The 21,463-nt window shown below is 46.2% G+C and overlaps 1 protein-coding gene across 11 annotated transcripts in view; it reads right to left on the reverse strand.

The window, feature by feature from the left end:
- CTBP1 (C-terminal binding protein 1) overlaps window positions 1-21,463 on the reverse strand; it is a 659,916-nt gene that overhangs the window by 99,754 nt on the left and 538,699 nt on the right. The window contains exon 1 of one of the 11 annotated variants that reach the window (XM_056554780.1): window positions 3,631-3,647. The exons of the other annotated variants lie outside the window; for them this stretch is intronic. The gene's annotated coding sequence lies outside the window, so the exon portion shown is untranslated. Of the gene's footprint in view, window positions 1-3,630; window positions 3,648-21,463 lie in introns of those variants that run through there. 11 annotated transcript variants of the gene reach the window in all.

The raw sequence follows: 21,463 nt of genomic DNA on the forward strand, positions 1-21,463 counted from the left end.
GCCAACCCTAAGTCCTGGCCTCCTCAAGCGAACGAGGCGTTCAACCGTCTCAAAAACTGTCTTTTCTTCTGCTCCTGTACTCTCCAGACCTGATCCATCTAAACCCTTCTCACTAGAGGTAGACGCCTCCTCGGTGGGAGCCGGAGCTGTGCTCCTACAAAAAAACACTTCTGGACATAACGTTACTTGTGGTTTCTTTTCTAGGACCTTCTCTCCGGCGGAGATAAATTACTCCATTGGTGATCGAGAACTACTGGCCATAAAACTGGCCCTCGAGGAATGGAGGCACCTGCTGGAGGGGTCCAAATACCCAATTATTAAATACACTGATCACAAGAATCTCTCTTATCTTCAGTCTGCCCAACGGCTGAACCCACGCCAGGCTAGGTGGTCGTTGTTTTTTGCCCGTTTTAACTTTGAGATTAATTTTAGTCCTGCTGACAAGAACATCAGGGCTGACGCCCTCTCTCGCTCCTCGGATGCCTCTGAAATGGAAGCCTCCCTGCAACACATTAATCCTCCTGAGTGTCTGATCTCCGCTTCCCCAGCTTCCATCAGACAAACTCCTCCTGGAAAGACCTTCGTCCCTCCATGCCAGCGCCTCAGGATCCTCAGGTGGGGACACTCCTCACATCTCGCCGGCCATGCTGGCATCAAAAAGTCCATCCAGCTCATCTCTCGTTTTTATTGGTGGCCTACCCTGGAAGCAGATGTTACTGATTTTGTTCGGGCTTGTACAGCCTGTGCCCGGGACAAAACTCCTCATCAGAAGCCTGCCGGCCTCCTTCATCCTCTGCCTGTTCCTGAGCTACCATGGTCTCAAATTGCTATGGACTTTATAACAGACCTGCCTTTATCCCATGGCAACACAGTCATTTGGGTGGTTGTTGATAGTTTCTCCAAGATGGCACATTTTATTCCACTTCCAGGTCTTCCTTCTGCGCCACAGTTGGTGAAACAATTTTTTGGGCACATTTTTCGCCTTCAGCGGGCTTCCCACACATATCGTCTCGGATAGAGGCATTCAATTTGTGTCGAAATTCTGGAGGGCCCTCTGTAATCAGCTTAAAATCAAATTAAACTTCTCGTCTTCCTATCATCCCCAATCCAATGGGCAAGGGGAGAGAGTTAATCAGGTTCTTGGTGACTATTTGCAACATTTCGTTTCCTCCCGCCAGGATGATTGGGACGATCTTCTACCATGGGCCGAATTCTCGTACAATTTCAAAGTCTCCGAGTCCTCCGCTAAATCCCTGTTCTTTGTGGTGTACGGCCGTCACCCTCTTCCCCCCCCTTCCCACTCCCACGCCTTCTGGTTTGCCCGCTTTTGATGAGGTTACCCGGGACTTCTCCACCATCTGGAAAGAGACTCAAAAATCCCTCATACAGGCCTCATCCCGGATGAAGAAACATGCCGACAAAAAAAGAAGAACTCCTCCTGTCTTTGCTCCTGGAGACAAAAGTGTGGCTCTCTGCCAAGTATATCCGCTTCCGTGTCCCCAGTTATAAACTGGGACCACGTTATCTTGGACCCTTTAAAATCAAGTGCCAAATCAATCCTGTCTCCTACAAACTCCTTCTTCCCCCTTCTCTCCGTATTCCCAATGCTTTTCATGTCTCTCTCCTTAAACCGATTATCCTTAACCGCTTCTCTCCCAAGGTTGTTGCTCCTACTCCTGTCTCCGAGTCCTCAGATGTCTTCTCGGTTAAAGAAATTCTCGCATCCAAGACGGTCAGAGGTTAAAAAAAATGTTCTTGTAGATTGGGAGAATTGCGGCCCTGAGGAGAGGTCATGGGAACCCGAGCATAACATTCTCGACAAGGACCTTATTCTCAAATTTTCAGGTTCAAAAAAGAGGGGGAGACCCAAGGGGGGGGGGTACTGTTACGCCGAGCGCTCCGGGTCCCCGCTCCTCCCCGGAGCGCTCGCAGCATTCTCCTGTTCGCAGCGCCCCGGTCAGACCCGCTGACCGGGAGCGCTGCGATAATGTCCCTAGCCGGGATGCGATTCGCGATGCGGGACGTGCCCGCTCGCGGTGCGCATCCCGACCCGCTTACCAGACTCGTTCCCCGTCTGTGCTGTCCCGGCGCGCGCGGCCCCACTCCCTAGGGCGCGCGCGCCGGCTCTCTGCGATTTAAAGGGCCAGTGCGCCACTGATTGGCGCATGGTTTTAATTAGTGTGTTCACCTGTGCACTTCCCTATATTACCTCACTTCCCCTTCACTTCCTTGCCGGATCTTGTTGCCATTGTGCCAGTGAAAGCGTTCCTTGTGTATCCCTAGCCAGTGTTCCAGACCTCTTGCCGTTGCCCCTGACTACGATCCTTGCTGCTTGCCCTGATATTCTGCTACATCCGACCTTGCTCTTGCCTAATCCCTTGTACCGCGCTTATCTCAGCAGTCAGAGAGGTTGAGCCATTGCCGGTGGATACGACCTGGTTGCTACCGCCACTGCAAGACCATCCCGCTTTGCGGCGGGCTCTGGTGAAAACCAGTAGCAACTTAGAACCGGTCCACTGGCACGGTCCACGCCAATCCCTCTCTGACCCAGAGGATCCACCTCCAGCCAGCCGAATCCTGACAATATCTATCTGTCTCATATCTATCTATCTCATATCTATCTATCTGTCTCATATATATCTATCTCTCTATCTCATATCTATCTATCTCATATCTATCTATTTGTCTCATATCTATCTATCTAGAATAAAAACAGCACCTACAAGAGCAAATAGAAAAAAAGAATTTAGGGTGCCTGCTTATTTCGAACCTCGGTCCACTGGTTCTTCAATGTATAGAAAATAGTGCTGCTTATATATTTTTCTATCTATCTATCTCATATAGGATCTGCTCCCCCAGTATAAATGCACAACCGCATTTGGGGTTGAGCACTTCCAGCCATTTGAAACCACGTTTTTGTTGTTTGTTTAAATTTTAAATTTGGAGGTGTGTAAACTCCAACATTAATGCGCCTTGAATATCTACCAGGCAGCATTAAGGAAGCACCTGTGAGGCCAGGCACCCATAATAGCCAACTCAGGTGGGGCTTGCAGCTTGCCTCCCTCCTCCCATTGCATGTGTGCGTAGTAACACTGGAGGGTATCTGGAAGGAAGTTGTGAGCCAGCCGAATGCTGCCGTAATTGCCCACTGGCCCCTGTTCTGTTTATCAAGCACAGGTAGGACTAGCGTTAGGTCTCGCACCAAAATGAGAAACCTTGGCGTTGGTGTGCGGACTCTGGTGTGTCCTTCATATAAGGATACACTGGCGAATGTCTCAATTTTAACATCAGTGTTGAGGGATAGCCAATGTATTGTTTACATCTACCACAGTAGTGCATCCATATTCTTGTATTGTATTCTAATTGTTACATATCCACACCGTTTATCTGGTGTAGGATTCTATTGTGGCACTTGTAGTCCGCTGCAGGCATCCCCCATTGTATGCATTTTTATGCTGGGGACCACCCCTAGCAAAGGACTACAAGGGCAGGATCTACTCCCCCAGTATAAATGCACAACCGCATTTGGGGTTGAGCACTTCCAGCCATTTGAAACCACGTTTTTGTTGTTTGTTCTATCTATCTCATATATATCTATCTATCTAATAACAATAAATAATACAATCTAACCAGATGGGGATGTTCACACACAGTGACCCAGATTTATCAGTCTGAACACTGGCTTTGTTGCCCCTAGCGACCAATCACTGTTCAGCTTTCATTTCTTATATTGCTCTGGTAAAATGAAAGCTGAGCTATGGTTGGTCGCTATGTGCTGAGCTGGGGTTGGTTGCTATGTGCTGAGCTGGGGTTGGTTGCTATGTGCTGGGCTGTGGTTGGCCTCTATGTGCTGAGCTGTGGTTGGCCTCTATGTGCTGAGCTGTGGTTGGTCGCTATGTGCTGAGCTGTGGTTGGTTGCTATGTGCTGAGCTGTGGTTGGTCGCTATGTGCTGAGCTGTGGTTGGTTGCTATGTGCTGAGCTGTGGTTGGTCGCTATGTGCTGAGCTGGGGTTGGCCGCTACGTGCTGAGCTGGGGTTTGCCGCTATGTGCTGAGCTGTGGTTGGTCGCTATGTGCTGAGCTGTGGTTGGTTGCTATGTGCTGAGCTGTGGTTGGCCGCTATGTGCTGAGCTGGGGTTGGTTGCTATGTGCTGAGCTGGGGTTGGTTGCTATGTGCTGAGCTGGGGTTGGTTGCTATGTGCTGAGCTGGGGTTGGTCGCTATGTGTTGAGCTGGGGTTGGTCGCTATGTGCTGAGCTGTGGTTGGTCGCTATGTGCTGAGCTGGGGTTGGTCGCTATGTGCTGAGCTGTGGTTGGTCGCTATGTGCTGAGCTGTGGTTGGTCGCTATGTGCAGAGCTGTGGTTGGTCGCTATGTGCAGAGCTGTGGTTGGTTGCTATGTGCTGAGCTGTGGTTGGTTGCTATGTGCTGAGCTGTGGTTGGTTGCTATGTGCTGAGCTGTGGTTGGTCGCTATGTGCTGAGCTGTGGTTGGTCGCTATGTGCTGAGCTGTGGTTGGTCGCTATGTGCTGAGCTGTGGTTGGTCGCTATGTGCTGAGCTGTGGTTGGTCGCTATGTGCTGAGCTGTGGTTGGTTGCTATGTGCTGAGCTGTGGTTGGTTGCTATGTGCTGAGCTGTGGTTGGTTGCTATGTGCTGAGCTGTGGTTGGTCGCTATTGGCTTAAGCTGTGATTGGTCCCAATGGGCTGAGCTGTGATTGGTCGCTATGGGCTGAGTTAAGTGTGGTATTTTTTTTTATTTTTTTTTACAAAAATATTAAAGGAGATCTACAAAGTTTTCATATGAAACTCCATCCATTTTTAGTTTACAGGATTTACTAAGAGGCGCACACCCTCTTCCCTCCCTATTGGTGTAAGCAGTGTATTTCTTCAAAAGCTGCACCGTTTTGCACAAAATCTGCTACTTCACTGCACTGGTGCAGCTCAGTAAATGTCCCTTCTGTGACTGTTTTAGCCTTACACATAAACACAAGAGAAGTAAAGGTGCATTTTCTGCGACTTTTCACAGCACAAAGCAATCTGCATGATCTGAAGGAAAGATTTTACAAATCTCACATTCACATGCAAAATAAAAAAAGGCATCACATTTTCACAGAACTTTTGTATTTTTCAAGAACACAAAATGTGCATATAGCAAAAATAAAAACATCCAACACACCTTCTACGTGGCTGGATATTTGGCACATGGTATCATTTGTTTTATGTAGGGGGTGTCCAGGACTTCAGTGTTGATGACCTATCCCTGGAACTTTTGCTCAGCAGGGGTCTGACACCTGTTTCACCCCACCGATCATATAAAATGGAGTGGGCTTTAGTTACACTCAGCACCATACACACAGTATCTCAAGCTGCAGTGAGTTCAGTATATCATCAGACGAGCTTGGAGAGCACACCAGGGGAGCAGAGAGAGGGTATCAGAAGAGCACATAAGGGGAGGAGAAAGAGAGAGCATCAGGAGAGCAGAGAGAGAACATAAGGAAAGCAGGGAGGTCCCATCAGGAGAGCAGGGAGAGCACATCAGGAGAGCAAGGTGAGTGCAGCAGGAGACCAGGGAGGTCACATCAGGAGAGCAAGGAGATAGCATCAGGAGAGCAGGGTGAGCACATCAGGAGAGCAGGGAGGTCACATCAGGAGAGCAGGGAGGTCACATTGGGAGAGCACACCAGGGGAGCAGAGAGAGGGCATCAGAAGAACACATAACGAGAGGGGAGAGAGAGCATTAATAGAACAGAGAAAATCAGGAGAGCAGGGAGGTGACATCGAAAGAGAAGGGAGGTGACATCAGGAGAGCAGGGAGACCATGACAAGAGAGCAGGGAGGTCACATCATGAGAGCAGGGAGAGCGCATCAAGAGAGCAGGGTGAGCACAGAAGGAGACCAGAGAGGTCACATTGGGAGAGCACACCAGGGGGGCAGAGAGAGGGCATCAGAAGAGCACATAAAGAGAGGTGAGAGAGAGTGCATCAGGAGAGCAGAGAAGAGAAGAAAAGGAGATCAGGAAGGTCACATTGGAAGAGCAGGGAGGGGACATCAGGAGAGCAGGGAGGTCACATCAGGTGAGCAGGGTTAGCGCATCAGGAGAGCAAGGAGAGCACATCAGGAGAGCAGGGAGAGCACATCAGAAGAGCGCATAAGGAGAGCATAGAAAATGCATTATCAGAGAAAGTAAACAGTATTTGCACTGGACCAAGTGAGGTGACTATGGTGTAATTTGTTATTTTACAGCCTTAGTCTTTTTTTAACTGGATACCCCTTTTAATTGCACCTTGTTGACCCCTCACTATTCTCCTGAACACATACATTGTAAAGGTCATTTGTACTCAAGTAACTTCCGCTGGTTACTTGAAACTAGACACTAGTGCGGGAATAACTGAGCTGACCCCAGCCTGTGACACTTCATCATTGTTACATTTGGTAAGTTTCTGGATTGACGTAATAATAATTTACCAAAATACATATAAATGTCTGAGATCTGCCACTGGATCACCCCATATAGATTAGATGCTCGGCCAGTACCCCCAAAATCTGCAACATGTAAATATACCCTTAGGCTATGTTCACACCACAGAATTTCCGTGCAGAATTCAATGGGATTGTGCTGCGCTGTGCACACGGCGGAATTTCCGAACCAGATGTTTCTGGTATAGAAATCCCACTTTCCGTGTCCGTAGAAAGAATGAACCTGTCCACTCCTTATGCGGAATGCATAGCCGTCTATAAGATGGTACATTCCTGTGTGGTCCTAGCACCGGCATATTGTGCCGGCGCCCGCAGTCTGCAGAATGTCTGCGCAGAGATTTCCTGTGCAGGCATTACGTGGTGGAAAGAAAGCCTTACTATTGTGACGTGTGGGGATAATGGGGGTAATGATCGTCTAGAAAAGGTGTGTATTTACATGCAGTCATTTCTTTAGGGCTTGTAAACATGTTTGCTGCACAAGAAATTCTGTTTAGATGAAAGAAACAAATTATCAGCCACAGAAAATTCTGCAACAAATGTTCCACATGTGAACATATCCTAAGGCCATGTTCAGAGGATCATCGAATGTCCCCTACTGAAAGCATCAAAGAATTTTAGGGTTTGTTCACACAAGAAAATTCCCTCGCTGGTTTCCTCTTTGGATTCATAAACTTCCTGCTTTATGGCAAATGAAGCAGAAATGACTTGGAATTGGCGCCTTGAAGTTTGCCGCAAAAATAAGCACACAAAAAATGCTCCATTTGACTTAAAGGGGTACTCCGGTGGAAAACATTATTATTATTTTTTAAATCAACTGGGACCAGAAAGTTAAACAGATTTGTAAATTACTTCTATTTATAAATATGAATCCTTCCAGCACTTATCAGCTGCTGTATAATACAGAGGAAGATCTTTTCTTTTTGAATTTCTTTTCTGTCTAACCACTTTTCTCTCTGCTGACACCTCTGTCCACGTCAGGAACTGTCCAGAGTAGGAGAGGTTTGCTATGGGGAATTGTTCCTGCTCTGGAAAGTTCCTAAAATGGACAGAGGTGTCAGCAGAGAGCACTGTGGACAGGAAGAAAATAAATTCATAAAGAAAAGAACTTCCACTGTATTATACAGCAGCTGATAAGTACTGGAAGGATTGAGATTTTTTAATGGAAGTAATTTACAAATCTATTTAACTTTCTGGCACCAGTTGAAAAAAATTTTTTTTTTACACCGGAGTACCCCTTTAATTGGGTATTCACCAATTCTCTGGAATGTCCAGGAACATGTGGGAACTAAGTTCCTGCACTTTTTTCACAGCAAGACCACCATTCCCATTGGTAGGAGTCCTACAGGACCAGCCCTTGAGTGGAAATCTCAGGTGAGTTCCCACACTTATTTTCCCAGGACTTCACCCCTGGTCACGAGTATATGTAGCTCAGAATACAATGAACAAAATGGAGGATAAACTGTGTGAGCCTCCATTCCATGGATGTAGCCAAAGGCTGTCTGGGCATGCTGGGAGTTGTAGTTTTTCAACAGCTGGAGGCACCCTGATTGGGAAACACTGCTGTAAAAGCTCAGTGCTTCCATGTCCAAGTAAGGAACATCTGGAACTTGGGGTTAAAGGGGTACTCCGGTGGAAAACTTTTCTTTTTAAATCAACTGATGCCAGAAAGTTAAACAGATTTGTAAATTACTTCTATTAAAAAAAAATCTTAATCCTTCCAGTACTTTTTAGGGGCTGTATACTACTGAGGAAATGCTTTTCTTTTTGGATTTCTCTTCTGTCATGACCACAGTGCTCTCTGCTGACCTCTGCTGTCCATTTTAGGAACTGTCCAGAGCAGCATATGTTTGCTGTGGGGATTTTCTCCTGCTCTGGACAGTTCCTAAAATGGACAGCAGAGGTCAGCAGAGAGCAATCCAAAAAGTACTGGAAGGATTAAGATTTTTTTATAGAACTAATTTACAAACCTGTTTAACTTTCTGGCACCAGTTGATTTTAAAAAAAAAAACTTTTCCACGGGAGTACCCCTTTAAACAGTAAATTTATTGGCTCATCACTTCAAAAACATGAGGGTGCCAACCATAGCACATGCTTATGCATGCCAATAACATTCAGCTTTAATACCAAGTCCCATGCCCCAGGACCGGCTCGGCTCTCTGATCTCCGCGTGTCCTACAAGATTTACAGTTTCCCCAGAGCCATTGGTTTATTCTGTGGGGGTGAGCTGATCCTCTCTTACCTATATGATTCACTTCTAAGTGAGAGCTTGGACTCTTCATACACTTACCACCATAGCGGTATTCTTAAAGGGGTATTCCAGGAAAACACTTATATATATATATATATATATATATATATATATCAACTGGCTCCAGAAAGTTAAAAAGATTTGTAAATTGCTTCTATTAAAAAATCTTAATCCTTTCAATAATTATCAGCTGCTGAAGTTGAGTTGTTGTTTTCTGTCTGGCAACAGTGCTCTCTGCTGACATCTCTGCTTGTCTTGGGAACTGCACAAAGTAGAAGAGGTTTGCTATGGGGATTAGCTTTTAAACTGGGCGGTTCCCGAGACACGTGTCATCAGAGAGCACTTAGACACAAAAGAACAACTCAACTTCAGGAGCTCATAAGTACTGAAAGGATTAAGATTTTTTAATAGAAGTAATTTACAAATCTGTTTAACTTTCTGGAGCCAGTTGATACATAAAAATAGTTTTTTCCTGGATAACCCCTTTAACTTCAAAGAAATACTGATAATTCTCAAATGCATCTGCATGCATGAGGCTTTTTTTTAGGTCGCAAGGTAAAAGACATGATGCCACAACTCATCATTTGATCATTTTCATTCTTTATTCTTGTAAAAGTGCAAGAAAAAAACACAAACTTCCTCCCACACTGCCATGTGCAGTGTATACAGGTGACAGCTGTTTCGCACACTGATTGCGCTTCCCACACCCACCTTTGTGAGCTCTCCACAGCGCTGGAGGCTCCGAGTGTGAAGCATGACGACCAAGGGGCCAACTCCGCCCCGTGTGATGTCACGTCCCACCCCCTCAATGCAAGTCTATGGGAGGGGGCATGATGGCGGAGAGTGGAGATCTCACAAAGGTGGGTGCGGAATGACAGATTGCGGGGGTCCCCAGCATATGGACCCCCGCGATCATACATCTCATCCCCTGTCCTTTTCGATAGGGGATAAGATGTATTAGGTCTGGAGTACCCCTTTAAAAGGGTAGTCCAGGATTAAAAAAACTTATCACCTATCCTAAGAATAGGGGATAAATTTTAGATTGCGGGGGTCCGACCACTGGGACCCCCCGCGATCTCCCGTACGGGGCCCCGACTCTCCAGCCAGGTAACACGTGTCGACCACCGCACGAAGCGCTATGGCAGAGCCAGAAATTGCAGAAGGCAGCGCTCAGGCTCTCCCATAGATCTTTTTTGCATAATCTGCTGGATTATCTGTGGTGGCAAATCTGCATAATTTTAAACAGATTTACCTTCTAGGTGGTTTCTGGATTTCACCACCACTCCATGGTAGGTGGAGGTCCTGCCAAAATTTTTTATTGGGGCCTACAGTTTCAAGTAAAGGCCTTAGATCCCTAATACAGCTGCGTGCATGAGGTTTACATTATGTGTTATATATATATTGTTAGACAGTGACAGCAATAGTGGTTGGTACCATACGTGGACACCAGGTTTGGGAGGCGAATATCTCATCCAGGGAAAGCTTGAGAAATCCAGGAAATAGTTAAAATTGCTGGTGAGACTAGTCTTCCCGAGGAATTAGGCTTGGATTTTTTTGTGCTAAAAGGCAGGTTTGGTAGTAGGGCCTTTCACCCCCCATCCTGGGCCTATCCAGGTTTTCTGAGGTTGATTAATACTGGGCATATAAAAGGTGAAACCAAGTTTGCTCTGGGAGGTTGTGAGGAACCTCTAATGAGAGCTGGAGCGGTGCAGTGGGCAGCCTTAAAAGGGACATTTACTTTGTATGAGTAACACATTTTTGATGATTGTTTTGTTGGGTGGCTGGTAGTAAGCCACCTGTATTAGAGAGATAATATTTTGTGTAGTTAGCGCAACAAATAATTTATTTGTTTGTGTCTGAAGTTATATGCTGCACTGAAACCCTGTTTCAACGTTACTTCCGTGTCCCTGTGTTTGACTGCTACTTTGCTGCTATTTGACTGATTCCGTGGAGCTAATCTCCCGCAATACATACACATTATCATTGGATTTAGTATATGTTGTCTGTACGCCATTAAAGGGGTACTCCGGTGAAAACCTTTTTTCTTTTAAATCAACTGGTGTCAGAAAGTTAAACATATTTGTAAATTACTTCTATTAAATTTTTTTAATCCTTCCAGTACTTATTAGCTGCTGAATGCTACAGAGGAAATTCCTTTCTTTTTGGAACACTGATGACATCACGAGCACAGTGCTCTCTGCTGACATCTCTGTCCATTTTAGCAACCATGCATAGCAGATGCATAGAAGATGTATGCTAAGGGCAGCATGGTGGCTCAGTAGTTAGCACTGCTGCCTTGCAGTGCTGGGGACTTGGTTTCAAATCCCACTAAGGACAACAATAAATAAAGACTTATTATAATAATGTCAGCAGAGAGAACTGTGCTCGAGATGTCATCAGAGAGAATTCCAAAAAGAAAAGAATTTCCTCTGTAGTATTCAGCAGCTAATAAGTACAGGAAGGATTAAGATTTTTTAATAGAAGTCATTTACAAATATGTTTAACTTTCTGCCACCAGTTGATTTAAAAGAAAAAAGGTTTTCACCGGAGTACCCCTTTAAAGCCAGGGTAAACCTGGTCACTTATACTATTTTTGGTAGTCTGCCATGTCTTCTTGGAAGCACACTGGAGTTCTTCATTCTGTCAGATAAGGACCATTTAAAGTAAGAGAAATCTAGACAAAGAGAACTCGCCATCCAGCCGAAAAATGTGACACGTGTACTCGGATGGAAAAACATTTTGTAAGTAACAGACTGTAGTAGCTTAGACATTTAAGCAATTTTAATATTTTAATCTTACATTGGAGGTAGTCACAAGATATAATAGCAACTGCTGAAAGCTATAGTGATACGTGCTGTCATATAGTGATGTGTGCTGTCATATAGTGATGTGTGCTGTCATATAGTGATGTGTGCTGTCATATAGTGATGTGTGCTGTCATATAGTGATGTGTGCTGTCATATAGTGATGGGTGCTGTCATATAGTGATGTGTGCTGTCATATAGTGATACGTGCTGTCATATAGTGATGTGTGCTGTCATATAGTGATGTGTGCTGTCATATAGTGATGTGTGCTGTCATACAGTGATGTGTGCTGTCATACAGTGATGTGTGCTGTCATATAGTGATGTGTGCAGTCATATAGTGATGGGTGCTGTCATATAGTGATGGGTGCTGTCATATAGTGATGGGTGCTGTCATATAGTGATGGGTGCTGTCATATAGTGATGTGTGCTGTCATACAGTGATGTGTGCTGTCATATAGTGATGCGTGCTGTCATATAGTGATGCGTGCTGTCATATAGTGATGCGTGCTGTCATATTGTGATGCGTGCTGTCATATAGTGCTGCGTGCTGTCATATAGTGATGTGTGCTGTCATATAGTCATGTATACTGTCATATAGTCATGTATACTGTCATATAGTGATGTGGGCTGTCATATAGTGATGTGTGCTGTCATATAGTGATGTGTGCTGTCATATAGTGATGTGTGCTGTCATATAGTGATACGTGCTGTCATATAGTGATGCGTGCTGTCATATAGTGATGCGTGCTGTCATATAGTGATGCGTGCTGTCATATTGTGATGCGTGCTGTCATATAGTGATGCGTGCTGTCATATAGTGATGTGTGCTGTCATATAGTGATGTGTGCTGTCATATAGTGATGCGTGCTGTCATATAGTGATGCGTGCTGTCATATAGTGATGCGTGCTGTCATATAGTGATGCGTGCTGTCATATAGTGATGCGTGCTGTCATATAGTGATGTGTGCTGTCATATAGTGATGTGTGCTGTCATATAGTGATGCGTGCTGTCATATAGTGATGCGTGCTGTCATATAGTGATGCGTGCTGTCATATAGTGATGCGTGCTGTCATATAGTGATGTGTGCTGTCATATAGTGATGCGTGCTGTCATATAGTGATGCGTGCTGTCATATAATGATGCGTGCTGTCATATAATGATGCGTGCTGTCATATAGTGATGCGTGCTGTCATATAGTGATGCGTGCTGTCATATAATGATGCGTGCTGTCATATAGTGATGCGTGCTGTCATATAGTGATGAGTGCTGTCATATAATGATGCGTGCTGTCATATAGTGATGTGTGCTGTCATATTGTGATGCGTGCTGTCATATAGTGATGCGTGCTGTCATATAGTGATGCGTGCTGTCATATAGTGATGTGTGCTGTCATATAGTGATGTGTGCTGTCATATAGTGATGTGTGCTGTCATATAGTGATGTGTGCTGTCATATAGTGATGTGTGCTGTCATGTATTCTGTTGTACTGTCATAGCGAGGTATGCTGTCATATAGTCAGTTGTACTGTCATATAGTCAGTTGTTCTATCAATGTGTAGTCATATAGTGAGGTATACTGTTATATAGTAAGGTGTGCTGTCATATAGTTTTAAACGATATTTATATGTCATATAATCCTTGTGTTCTGCAACCTCCCTTATTCCTCTCCTCCACATATAACCCATTATCAGTGTTGTCTGGAGTGCCCCTTTTAAAGGGGTACTCCGGTGGAAAACTTTTTTTTTTTTTTTTTTAAATCAACTGGTGCCAGAAAGTTAAACAGATTTGTAAATTACTTCTATTAAAAAATCTTAATCCTTCCAGTACTTATTAGCTGCTGAATACTACAGAGGAAATTATTTTCTTTCTGGAACACAGTGCTCTCTGCTGACATCACGAGCACAGTGCTCTCTGCTGACATCTCTGTCCATTTTAGGAACTGTCCAGAGCAGAATATTTTTGCTATGGAGATTTTCTCCTACTATGGACAGAGATGTCAGCAGAGAGCACTGTGCTCATGATGTCAGCAGAGAGCTCTGTGTTTCAAAAAGAAAATAATTTCCTCTGTAGTATTCAGCAGCTAATAAGTACTGAAAGGATTAAGATTTTTTATAGAAGTTTACAAATTTGTTTAACTTTCTGGCACAAATTGATAAATAAAGAAATAAATAAAAATACGTTTTCCACCGGAGTACCCCATTAAAGCGCAGCTGTCATGAGTTCTTAGCCCCCAGACTACTACAATGTTGTTACAGATGTCCATAATGTGAGTGTAACCATACCTTTATGGGTTTTGCTTCTTCTTTTATAACTTATACAATACATTTATCCAGCAGTGGGGCACAGTCGGATAGGCGTGTCTTGGGGTTCGCAAAGCCCCGCCGCCGCCGCGCCTATCCTCTCCTTTCAGCACTGGGATCGCTGTGTAGTGAGACACAGCGCATCCACAGCGCATGCGCCCCTCCTGACGTGCGCGCGCCACTGCCCTGCATGGACAGAGCGAGCGCTCACTCCAACTGCCTGTGCGCTCACTGCGCAGGTGCAGTACTAGAGGAAGGGAGGGGCGCATGCGCTGCGCCTTACTACACAGCGATCCCAGCACTGAAAGGAGAGGATAGGCGTGGCGGCGTCGGGGCTTTGCGAACCCCAAGCCCCGTCCATAAACTGTGCCTGACCGCTGGATAAATGTATTTTATAAGTTATAAAAGAAGAAGGAAAACCCATAAAGGTATGGTTACACTCACATTATGGACATCTGTAACAACATTGTAGTAGTCTGGGGGGCTAAGAACTCATGACTAGTGTTGGGCGCGAATATTCGCATTTCAAATTTTTATTGCGAATTCGCGAATATTTCAAATATATTCGCTATATATTCGAAATTGCGAATATTTGTTTTTTTTCCCCGCATATGTGAATATGCGCATATTCCTTCTTTTCACTTGGGGGCCAATTAGAATGATGCAAATACACTTGTCAGAGGTTATCAACAACATCCCTAGCAACCAATAATAAAGTTGCCCCCCCCCCTCACTGTTTTCTTCCTCGAATACACGAATACGTGAAATTCGCAAATATATATATTGGCAAAATATCGCAAACTCGAATATGGGCAATGGCGCTCATCACTAGTCATGACAGTTGCGCTTTAAATTGGTTCTTTCTACCTCAGCCATCTTTACCCCTCCACATACATTAGTGAAATTCTCCACCACTAAGAAATAAGACATGAAGGGGTCAATGTTAGCCGCTACCAATAGTGGCAGTACAATGAGTTTTCGTGTTTTTCTAGGAATCAGGGACATGGAGATGTTACAAAGTCAGGGGTCGCCCTCCAGCCCCTCCAGGAACGCTCTTTATGGCATCCATCCACTAAAAACCCCAGAGCAACTACAAGACACATGGGGGGAGATTTATCAAAACCTGTGCAGAGGAAGAGTTATGCAGTTGCCCATAGCAACCAATCAGATCGCTTCTTTCATTTTCCACAGGCCTCTTTAGAGGCCTGTGGAAAATGAAAGAAGCAATCTGATTGGTTGCTATGGGCAACTGCACCACTCTTCCTCTGCACAGGTTTTGATAAATCTCCCCCATGGAATGTATTCTGTTACTGCCAAGTGGATATTACACATTAATAACCCCCTGCAGCTACCGAGGACGAGCTGTGTGGCGGAAATCGGGGGTTGTTCTCTGCGATCTGAACTGTGGACACTTGAGAGACCCCTCGGCCATTAGAATTATATTGGGGGGAGATTTATCAAAACCTGTGCAGAGGAAAAGTTGCTGAGTTGCCCATAGCAACCAATCAGATCGCTTCTTTCATTTTGCAGAGGCCTTGTTAAAAATGAAAGAAGCGATCTGATTGGTTGCTATGGGCAACTGGGCAACTTTTCCTCTGGACAGGTTTTGATCAATCTCTCCCATTGTCCTTATTAGTCATCGTGTGGACCTTAAAGGGGTACTCTGCTGCTCAGCGTTTGGAACAAACTGTTCCGAACGCTGGAGCCGGGCGCTTGTGACGTAATAGCCCCGCCCCCTCAATGCAAGTCTATGGGAGGGGGCGTGACGGTTGTCACGCCCCTTCCCATAGACTAGCATTGAGGGGCGGGGCGTGACATCACGAGGGGGCGGGTCTATTACATTGAGGCATTTGGAGAAGTTTGTTCCAAATGCTGAGCAGCGGAGTACCCCCTTTAAGTGGGAATAAGGGGGTGTCGGGGGGAGGGATTGAAGATTTGCTGTCTTTAGACCCCAAAGATGTAACTGAATTAGACCCCAAATTAGACCTCAAAGATGTAACTGAATTAGACCCCAAATTAGACCTCAAAGATTTAACTGAACGAGGGATCTATAGTTGTGAGTGGGGGGGGGGGGGGGGGGGGAACCAAAGTATTCGTGGTTTTCTATTTCTAGCACTTCCTCTAAAAATTAGCATTTTCATTCTCAATCGTGCCTCAGACATAGATGACACCCTCCCCCCCAAACCAGTCAGAACTAGGTAGATTTTCAGCTGTTTTCATTGAATTATCTGTTCCCAGGAAAGCTGGGTGCCAAACAACATGTCCGCCGTTGCAAACAGGTTTGTCTATGGGAGGAAAAACTGCAAGACTCCAGAAAACTGCCATGGGGGTCTGGCGTTTCATATTTCCCTATGGACTCCCAGCTAACATCTGGCCCCCCAAAAAACACCATACTGAATTTTGGCTTTTTTTTAACGCCAAGTGTATTCCCAGTCTTCTAGAGGTTGTTATGCCGATCCTGTAGGGGGTCTTCCGGCTTTCTCACAAACCTAAACACCTGAATAGAACATACAGTATATCTGTTTCTATCGTCAACAAGCTGGGTTCAGCTTATAATAATAATAATTTTTATTTCTTTTTTGAGAGAGGGGAAGGTTTATTGAATCTTAATCAGCTGCATAAATTATGCCAGTGTGAATGGCCGGTTACTAGAGATGAGCGAACTTACAGTAAATTCGATTCGTCACAAACTTCTCGGCTCGGCAGTTGATGGCTTATCCTGCATTAATTAGTTCAGCCTTCAGGTGCTCCGGTGGGCTGGAAAAGGTGGATACAGTCCTAGGAGACTCTTTCCTAGGACTGTATACACCTTTTCCAGCCCACCGGAGCCCCTGAAAGCTGAACTAATTTACGCAGGATAAGTCATCAACTGCCGAGCCGACAAGTTCGTGACGAATCGAATTTACTGTAAGTTCGCTCATCTCTACCGCTTTCCACAGGTGGCTTTTTCTTTTTGGGCGATAGCAGTGTATTTCCCGCTGCGAGTTTGAATCATGATGGGCTCTCTGCATTTTTTATTTTTTTTTTTATTTTTTTTTACCAGCAGAATTTCTGCTGCTGAAAATCTGCTGCAGACTTCATTGCAGCTAAAGATGTTTCACCTGTTGCAACCATGCTGCCAATAACCATATAGTGATTTGCAATTAAAACACGTTTTTTTCAATTAGGTTTTCCCATTAAAGGGGTACACCAGGGGAAAACAAATGTTTTTAAATTACTTTTATTTAAAAATCTTAGCCCAGTACTTATCAGCTGCTGTATGCTCCAGAGGAAGTTGTGTAGTTCTTTTCTGTCTGACCACAGTGCTCTCTGCTGACACCTCTGTCCATGTCAGGAACTGACCAGAGCAGGAACAATTCCCCATAGCAAACATCTCTTGCTCTAGACCAGTGGTCTTCAACCTGCGGACCTCCAGATGTTGCAAAACTACAACTCCCAGCATGCCCGGACAGCCGTTGGCTGTCCGGGCATGCTGGGAGTTGTAGTTTTGCAACATCTGGAGGTCCGCAGGTTGAAGACCACTGCTCTAGACAGTTCCTAACATGAACAGAGGTGGCAGCAGAGGGCACTGTGGTCAGACCGGAAAGAACAACTCAACTTCCTCTGGAGCAAACAGCAGCTGATAAGTATTGGAAGGATTAAGATTTTTAAATAACAGTAATTTATCTGTGTCAAGAACTGTCCAGAGCAGGAGAGGTTTGCTATGGGGATTTACTTCTGGTCTGGACAGTTCCTGACATGGACAGAGGTGGCAGCAGAGAGCACTGTGGTCAGACTGGAAAGAACTACACAACTTCCTCTGAAGCATGCAGAAGCTGATAAGTACTGGAAGGGTTAAACTTTTTATATAGAAGGAATTTATAAATGTATACAACTTGCTGCCACCAGTTGATTTACCCCTTTAATGGGGTTTGTCCAGGATTTAAAAATATATCTCCCAAAAAATGTGCCACTCATGTCTTCAGGTTGTGTACCCTGTGTGAACCCAGCCTTACAGATCCCACTGGAGCTGTTACTCAGCTTTCCCTGACTTCTGATCAGTTGCTCCACAACAAATTTCCCCCAGGACTATATGGGTATGTTCACATGGGCAAATTTCCACAATTCCGCAGAAATTCCGTTCAGCAAAGATTTCTAAATGGAATTGCGGAATTTCTGCAAAATTACAGTAGAATTTCTGTGTTCTCAGAACACAGAATTCCACCGATATTCAAGCCCCATTGATTTCAATGACATTCCGTCGCGGAATTCTGCATAAGATAAGACTGGTCTTATATTTTTCCGGAAAGCAAAATTTCCGCTGCAGAAATTCTGCTGTCTGAATGGTACTGTGGAATCCCATTGAAATCAATAGGCAGCAAGTTACAGAAGAATTCCCTGCGGAATTCCGCACGGAAATTCTGCTGTGTGAACATACCCTATCACTGCCAATATGACACTCAGGACTCTCAAAAGAATTTGCGATGTTTTCTGACACCCAGCTTTCCCAGAGACAGATCTGATTAAGCATTTCCTTTTCATTCTCTGACTTCCAGGGTCAGCTTTCCTTTTTTTTTTTTTTTTTCTTCTTCTTAAAGGGATATTACCAGCAACTGATGACTAATTGTGAGTGCAGCGACCATGATTTGTCTTCAGTTTCACAGGAAATGAGGGTGGAAAAAAAAAACACGAGGGCGGCGACATGAAACAAAGAATTGCCTTGTTTCTTTGAAAGATACGTTAGCTGGCGTGGTCAGCTGACTACAATAATGCAGAACGCTGAACTGTATGCTGGAGGCATCTATTAAAGGAACAATCGGGCCTAAATAAAGGCCGCTGACTGGGAGGCCTAACAACGGATGCGCTGCCAAAGGCTGGCCGGGCATGCTGGGAGTTGTAGTTTCACAACAGCTGGAGGCACACTGGTTGGGAAACACTGGCCTAGACATTAGGAACACCCAACCAAGTCCTACTGCACAACTTCACATGGTCTCCAGGAAGTCGGAGATTAATAACGGCATTATGTGTGGCTCCAGATAAAAGTTTCAGGGCTAAAAGCAGATTTTCCTTTTACGGCGCTTCCTGGCAACATTAGGCCGCCAGTAATGACTTCCTATTCCGTAGCTGAACGTCCTCCATTATTCATAAGGTGACAATCTCTAACTTCTAGAGGTCGAAAAAAATCGGCCTTGTTCTGCAGCGATACATCCTCCCCTCCTATACCAACTAGGTAGATTTTCTGTTCAGGACTCATGGAAAGCTGGGTGACAACTCTTGTTCAGTCCAAGTAGACCGCAGCCAATGCATTACTGTATAACCATGCTGATTTGCCATTCAGGACTCATGGAAAGCTGGGTGACAACTCTTGTTCAGTCCAAGTAGACCGCAGCCAATGCATTACTGTATAACCGTGCTGATTTACCATTCAGGACCCCATGGAAAGTTGCGGTACATGTTATTAACCCTATCAGTTATAAAATCATATTTACATGGAGACGGAGTCCGGGGGCTGGGAACCCTATAATAGGAAGTTATTGCCATAAGGAAACAACAAGATAAAGCTGCAACAATGTGAATATTGTTGGACCCCCAGTGGTCCTATAAAAAGAGTGAGTCATGCACTTCTGGCTCATGGGGTGGCACTCCAATTTACGAAACATCCCAGACCCATAGGCTTTTTTGGTGCCCATTGGTTAACTGATGTATTATCTTCTATTGGCACCCACTCTTATTGTGTCCAGTAAAGTGCCTAATAAACAGTCATACACCGTTACAGTCCCTAAAGGGTTGTGCAGTAATTTGGGGCATCAAAGTCAAACTCCAAAGGTAAACATGTAATGATGTGCCCCCAGTTCCCTATTTCCCAATGTCTCCATCAAGTGGCAGCGCTAACACTGATCTCCTGCCACTGTCTATGGGGAGCACTTTGTGGCAGGTGTCTTGCGTAAGGGCAGCATTGTCTGGCAGGTAGTGTATATTGGAAGCATTGTCTGGCAGGTAGTGTATATGGGGAGCATTGTCTGGCAGGTAGTGTATATGGGGAGCACTTTCTTGCAGGTACCGTGTATGGGGAGCACTTGTCCGGCAGGTACCGTGTATGGGGAGCACTGTCAGGCAGGTACCGTGTATGGGGAGCACTGTCAGGCAGGTACTGTGTATGGGGAGCACTTGTCCGGCAGGTACCGTGTATGGGGAGCACTGTCCGGCAGGTACTGTGTATGGGGTGCATTACCTAACAGGTACTGTCTATGGTGAGCACTGTTTGGCAGGGACCGTGTATGGGGACCACTGTCCGGCAGGTACCGTGTATGGGGAGCACTGTCCGGCAGGGACCGTGTATGGGGAGCACTGTCCGGCAGGTACCGTGTATGGGGAGCACTGTCCGGCAGGGGCCGTGTATGGGGAGCACTGTCTGGCAGGTACCGTGTATGGGGAGCACTGTCCGGCAGGTACCGTGTATGGGGAGCACTGTCAGGCAGGTACCGTGTATGGGGAGCACTGTCCGGCAGGTACCGTGTATGGGGAGCACTGTCAGGCAGGTACTGTGTATGGGGAGCACTTGTCCGGCAGGTACCGTGTATGGGGAGCACTGTCCGGCAGGTACTGTGTATGGGGTGCATTACCTAACAGGTACTGTCTATGGTGAGCACTGTTTGGCAGGGACCGTGTATGGGGACCACTGTCCGGCAGGTACCGTGTATGGGGAGCACTGTCCGGCAGGGACCGTGTATGGGGAGCACTGTCCGGCAGGTACCGTGTATGGGGAGCACTGTCCGGCAGGGGCCGTGTATGGGGAGCACTGTCTGGCAGGTACCGTGTATGGGGAGCACTGTCCGGCAGGTACCGTGTATGGGGAGCACTGTCAGGCAGGTACCGTGTATGGGGAGCACTGTCCGGCAGGTACCGTGTATGGGGAGCACTGTCCGGCAGGTACCGTGTATGGGGAGCACTGTCCGGCAGGTGCCGTGTATGGGGAGCACTGTCCGGCAGGTGCCGTGTATGGGGAGCACTGTCCGGCAGGTGCCGTGTATGGGGAGCACTGTCCGGCAGGTACCGTGTATGGGGAGCACTGTCCGGCAGGTACCGTGTATGGGGAGCACTGTCCGGCAGGTACCGTGTATGGGGAGCACTGTCCGGCAGGTACCGTGTATGGGGAGCACTGTCCGGCAGGTACCGTGTATGGGGAGCACTGTCCGGCAGGTACCGTGTATGGGGAGCACTGTCCGGCAGGTGCCGTGTATGGGGAGCACTGTCCGGCAGGTGCCGTGTATGGGGAGCACTGTCCGGCAGGTGCCGTGTATGGGGAGCACTTTCCGGCAGGTACCGTGTATGGGGAGCACTGTCCGGCAGGTACCGTGTATGGGGAGCACTGTCCGGCAGGTACCGTGTATGGGGAGCACTGTCCGGCAGGTACCGTGTATGGGGAGCACTGTCCGGCAGGTACCGTGTATGGGGAGCACTGTCCGGCAGGTACCGTGTATGGGGAGCACTGTCAGGCAGGTACCGTGTATGGGGAGCACTGTCCGGCAGGTACCGTGTATGGGGAGCACTGTCCGGCAGGTACCGTGTATGGGGAGCACTGTCAGGCAGGTACCGTGTATGGGGAGCACTGTCCGGCAGGTACCGTGTATGGGGAGCACTGTCCGGCAGGTACT

The sequence above is a fragment of the Hyla sarda genome, chromosome 1 (genome assembly GCF_029499605.1).
Source record: "Hyla sarda isolate aHylSar1 chromosome 1, aHylSar1.hap1, whole genome shotgun sequence".
In the NCBI taxonomy this organism is placed as follows: Eukaryota; Metazoa; Chordata; class Amphibia; order Anura; family Hylidae; genus Hyla; species Hyla sarda.